Source organism: Hemibagrus wyckioides, linkage group LG04, assembly GCF_019097595.1.
Source record: "Hemibagrus wyckioides isolate EC202008001 linkage group LG04, SWU_Hwy_1.0, whole genome shotgun sequence".
Lineage (NCBI taxonomy): Eukaryota > Metazoa > Chordata > Actinopteri > Siluriformes > Bagridae > Hemibagrus > Hemibagrus wyckioides.
In genome coordinates, this window is record NC_080713.1 from 33,088,645 (window position 1) to 33,094,644 (window position 6,000).

Consider the following 6,000-nt stretch of genomic DNA (forward strand, 5'->3'; position numbering starts at 1 on the left):
CATGTGAAATAAAATCACTTTGTGTTAATTCACTTCAACTTATTTGTATAGTGCTGTACAGTGGACATCGTCTCAAAGCAGCGTATAGAAACAGAGAAAAAATGATAAAGTTTAAAGTTAAGTTACTATTTATCACTAACATTTATCCCTAATGAGAAGCCTGAGGTGATGGTACTCAGGAAGAACTCCGTGAGATGATCTGAGGAAGAAACCTTGAGAAGAACCAGACTCAGAAAGGAACAGTAAATAATGTAAATGTAAATAATCTTCTTCCTACAACAGCAACCAAGAGCTCTTGAGGAACTAATAGGTCAGTGTAGTTTTTGAGTTAATTAAAGACTTAACACTAATTCCTTCCTGCTTAAAGCTGACCACTGCAACAGCAGTTCAGAGACAGTGTGATGGTTTCCAAGTGGTTCTATCCACAGCAGTCCTCTGGGTCACAGACTGACCATTCAGATCCATCCCCAGCAGCAATGACCACCACGGGCACGAGCACGAGACTCCAACCACTGGTAGAGCATCTAGATGGATCAGGCAGGTCCAGAAACAAGAAGTGGTCATACAGGAAACTCAGAACACTGGGAGCTCTAGAGTGGGACATGTAGCTTGACAGAGAGAGAGAGAGAGAGAGAGAGAGAGAGTGCAGTTACTGGACAGTGTGTCTGTAATCACACTAAACCTCACTGCAAATGCTAAAACACACATAAACTACTTTAATACAAACACACTTTAATCCTGCTAGACACACTGCAGAGACGTAAAGACAGAACCAATCTGTTGCCTACTGCAACAGCCTACTGCTCTGAGCCAATCAGAACACACTGTACGATTCTCAGCCAATCAGAACACACGGTACTGCTCTCAACCAATCAGAACACACTGTATGGCTCTCAGCCAATCAGAACACAGCCTACTGCTCTGAGCCAATCGGAACACATTGCACACTGCAATTATATTTGATTATTATATTATTATAAAATATTTACTATAACTGTCCCTAAAAACAACAATAATTAAATATTTTCTTACAATTAAAATTATTATTGTTGTTATTATTATTATTATTATTGTTATTATTATTATTGTTGTTGTTATTATTATTATTATTATTATTATTGTTATTATTATTATTGTTGTTGTTGTTATTATTATTATGGAAAAGTTTCTGTAGTATTATTATACTGGACCATAAAGAGTGTTATATTATCTTTCTGTAACGTTCTCAAGGTCACACGAAGGACACGTCACTTCTCAGAATCTGTTCTGCAGGTCATATAACTATCAACAATAAGGAAGTGTGTGTGTGTGTGTGTGTGTGTACAAGCACCCACATCATGTCCAATTATTAGTGACTTCACATTAACTCATACCACACACACACACACACACACACACACACACCTGTGGAAAGTTTCACATGACTCAGATGTTCGGCTCAACACCTCAGGGTGCCAAGGACACACCCACATTCAGGACCATTAACTTTCACCAAGAAACTCACACACATATGCACACACACACACACACACACACACACACACACACACACAGAGAGAGAGAGAGAGATTTCATACTAACATTAATCAATCCCCAAATCACAGGAAATTAGGAACTTTCAGGTGTATGATGAAGCTCCTGATACTTGTGTAAGATCTCAGTACAGATCTAGAAGATCTAAAATGTGTAAAAGATTTCAGAGGCATAGAAGATTGTTCCACTGCTTCTCTCAGAAAAGTTAAAATGGTTTTCATTTTTCAGGTTCTATCCATGTGGACGTCACACCTCTGGTTCTAAATCCACAGACTGAGATGTTCTCTATAAAAGAGCTCCTATCTCCTCACAGCTCCTCACATCTCCTAACTGCTCATCTCCGCTCCTCACATCTCCTCACAGCTCCTCACATCTCCTCACTGCTCATCTCCGCTCCTCACATCTCCTCACTGCTCCTCACATCTCCTCACAGCTCCTCACATCTCCTCACATCTCCTCACTGCTCCTCACATCTCCTCACATCTCCTCACTGCTCCTCCCATCTCCTCACATCTCCTCACTGCTCCTCACATCTCTTCACAGCTCCTCACATCTCCTCACATCTCCTCACTGCTCCTCACATCTCCTCACTGCTCCTCACATCTCCTCACATCTCCTCACTGCTCCTCACATCTCCTCACAGCTCCTCACAGCTCCTCACTGCTCATCTCCGCTCCTCACATCTCCTCACTGCTCCTCCCATCTCCTCACAGCTCCTCACATCTCCTCACATCTCCTCACTGCTCCTCACATCTCCTCACATCTCCTCACTGCTCCTCACATCTCCTCACATCTCCTCACTGCTCCTCACATCTCCTCACATCTCCTCACTGCTCCTCCCATCTCCTCACATCTCCTCACTGCTCCTCACATCTCTTCACAGCTCCTCACATCTCCTCACATCTCCTCACTGCTCCTCACATCTCCTCACTGCTCCTCACATCTCCTCACATCTCCTCACTGCTCCTCACATCTCCTCACAGCTCCTCACAGCTCCTCACATCTCCTCACAGCTCATCACATCTCCTCACAGCTCATCACATCTCCTCACTGCTCATCACATCTCCTCACAGCTCATCACATCTCCTCACTGCTCCTCACATCTCCTCACTGCTCCTCACATCTCCTCACTGCTCCTCACATCTCCTCACAGCTCATCACATCTCCTCACTGCTCCTCACATCTCCTCACTGCTCCTCACATCTCCTCACTGCTCCTCACATCTCCTCACTGCTCCTCACATCTCCTCACAGCTCATCACATCTCCTAATGTCTCCTCACATCTCATCACATCTCCTAATGTCTCCTCACAGCTCATCACATCTCCTAATGTCTCCTCACAGCTCATCACATCTCCTCACATCTCCTCACTGCTCCTCACATCTCCTCACAGCTCATCACATCTCCTAATGTCTCCTCACATCTCCTGTCTATGTCTTCCAGCAGGTTTGGAGTGTTGCTCTGATTTCCTTTTCATTGCTGGATCTTCCTGTTATTAATTATAATGAATTATTCGTACAATGAATTATTATTAGACTCCAGCAGTGAAGGTGGGGTCAGTGTGAAGAGTCAGATGACCTTCACTCTGAATTCCTCATCAGGTTTCTGGCGTTTCTGTCTGTCTGATTGGATCAGTCTGTTGGTCTGTTTTCTTCTCGCATCCACCCAAATCTTTCACTCTGAATTTGGAACCTCAGTGATTTAGTAAAACATTAATAGAACATTAACAGAACATTAATAGAACATTAATTGAACATTAATAGAACTATAAATGACCCAAAATCATAAAACATTGTGCATTTTGTCTCAAACACTATATCATTAATAATCTATGATCTCGTCCTCAGCTCACTGCTTTATTATCTTTCTCTGGGCTTTATGGCCTGGTTAAAGTTTAAACACACGTCCTGTGTCCTCTTTGATGGAACTGGAGGTGTTCCTGACCCTTCCTCCAGCATCTTTGGGGTTTATGTGTTAAAAAAATCCTTTGGAGCCAATCATGTGTCAGAGGGAGTGATATGAACCATATATAAACAGCCTGTTAGTGCAGAGCGTTCAGAGTATCAGCAAACTTCTGCATCCAGAAGGATTAACACACACACACACACACACACACACCTGCTTCAGACGTGTGTTAATTAAGAATCCTTTTAGTTCCAAAGTGATTCATTCAGCAGCTACAGTGAATCGTGCAGCTACTCCTGAAGATTCTTTCTGAGATATTCCACTGCTGATCTGCTGAACTGATTAAACCGACGGGATCACAGATGGAGAACCGCGCTTTCGAGAAGTCTAAAGACGATCCTCCGCTTTATGAGGAGACTTCATTTTCTGGTAACGGTTATGGAAACATGGAGCATCGCTCCATAAGGCCTTCTGTGGTTAGTGCGTTTGGCCACAACACGCTGGACCGAGCGCCCAACATCGACTTCTACCGTAACCCCGGGAGTGTGAGCGGCCAGCGAGCCATCAGACCCTCACTCCAGGAGCTTCACCAGGTCTTCCACAAGGTCAGTGATGTGACGAGGAGCTCAAACACACCCTAGTGTAGAACTGGACTTTAACACAATCTTCATTATCTCTACAAATCTCTAGGAACAGCACTGACCACACCAACACTGACACTGAGAATGATTTATTGTCTAGACAAAATGACATACAGTATTAGTGGAGTAACACAGTGTCACCTAGTGAGGTGTGACACTGAGCTGTAACCTTAAAAACACAGAGAACCGGACAACCGTCCGTCTTCTACACTGTGATAAATGACCCAAGGTCTCGAGTGACCGCCTCGCCCTGACAGAGTTTTTATTAGATAATGAAGCACTGACGCCGCTGCTGTAGAATTATACGCCATTTTAACTCACTATAAACTTTATCAATTCATTCATGACACTAAAACACACACTGATTCTGAGACACACAGGTTTACAGCTTTATCTAACGTAAGAGGACAATTGTGTTCAGTACGTTAGGGGGCGGGGCATGTCGAGGTTTAAGCTGGTCCTAATTTGCATATGCATGACATCTTCACCTGATTATACCGAGGCTCCTCTGAACTTCTTTATACATACATACACTTATATACTTAATTATGATGATTTAAGTGAATGTGGAATGAATGAATGTTTGGTGTTTTTTCAGAAATGAGATGTTCAGTAATGATCTGTAACGCTCTTCAGCCTCAATCAATAATCCTGTGTTTATGAGTAATGAGATGTCCACCATAACACACACTAATTAATGCTTACAAGGCCTGAAAGTGCTGCTGACTCACAGTGTGTGTGTGTGTGTGTGTGTGTGTGTGTGTGTGTGTGTGTGAGAGTGTGTGTGTGTGTGTGTGTGTGTGAGTGTGTGTGTGTGTGTTGGGGGGTTATGGCTAGGGTAAGAACTATGACTGAGTTACTGATCATATCCTATTTTAATTGTACTGTTGTTTGTGTGTGTGTTTGTTTGTGTGTGTGTTTGTTTGTGTGTGTGTTTGTGTGTGTGTTTGTTTGTGTGTGTGTGTGTGTGTTTGTTTGTGTGTGTGTTTGTGTGTGTGTGTGTGTTTGTTTGTGTGTGTGTGTGTGTTTGTGTGTGTTTGTTTGTGTGTGTGTTTGTGTGTGTGTTTGTTTGTGTGTGTGTGTGTGTGTGTGTGTGTGTTAGAATGGAGATGTGGACATCCCTGACGCTCTGGATGACAGTGAAGGGAGCGATGTTGTAGTGAGTGATGATATCGAAGTTCCTCCACCTGCAGAAAAAGCCGAGGGTGTCGTTAAATTCGGCTGGATCAAAGGAGTTCTGGTGAGTATTTCACACACACACACACACACACACACACACACACACACACACTGTTTCCTGTGTGTACTATCAGTGCATATAATGTGTGTGTGTGTGTGTGTGTTGTGCAGGTGAGGTGTATGCTGAATATTTGGGGTGTGATGCTTTTCATTCGTCTTTCATGGGTCTTTGGGCAAGCAGGATCAGGTGAACACACACACACACACACACACATATACACACTATAATAATAGTGTAATATAATATAAACAGCGTTACATTTGTACACACTTCTTCCAGCACCTTTCAATAGTTTATAAATAAAATATCATCTTATTTGAACACTATTATCACATCAAAAAGAGAGCTGTACCACTCTGTTCTAACTCTAATAAAATAATCACATAACCTTCCTGCTAACCCACAATGCCTTCATCATCATCATCATCATCATCAGTACTGAAATGAAGGTAAATATAAGGATAATTATTATTTATTGAATTATTTCCATTATATTAATATTTACTTCACTACATTATTTGAAAACAAATGGCTGTTTTAATAAAAGTTCCTTTACAAATTTCTAACTGCAATATTAACTTCTCTCATTTTTGTATTCTTCATTCTTTCTTTCTTTTTTAAAAATCTATCCATTATTACCGGCTGTTCACTGAAACGATTCTTCAGAACAGAGTCAACTCC

The 6,000-nt window shown here is 42.1% G+C and overlaps 1 pseudogene; it reads left to right on the forward strand.

The window, feature by feature from the left end:
- Nucleotides 1-3,581: 3,581 nt before the first annotated feature.
- LOC131351578 (solute carrier family 12 member 1-like) overlaps nucleotides 3,582-6,000 on the forward strand; it is a 41,829-nt pseudogene continuing 39,410 nt past the window's right edge.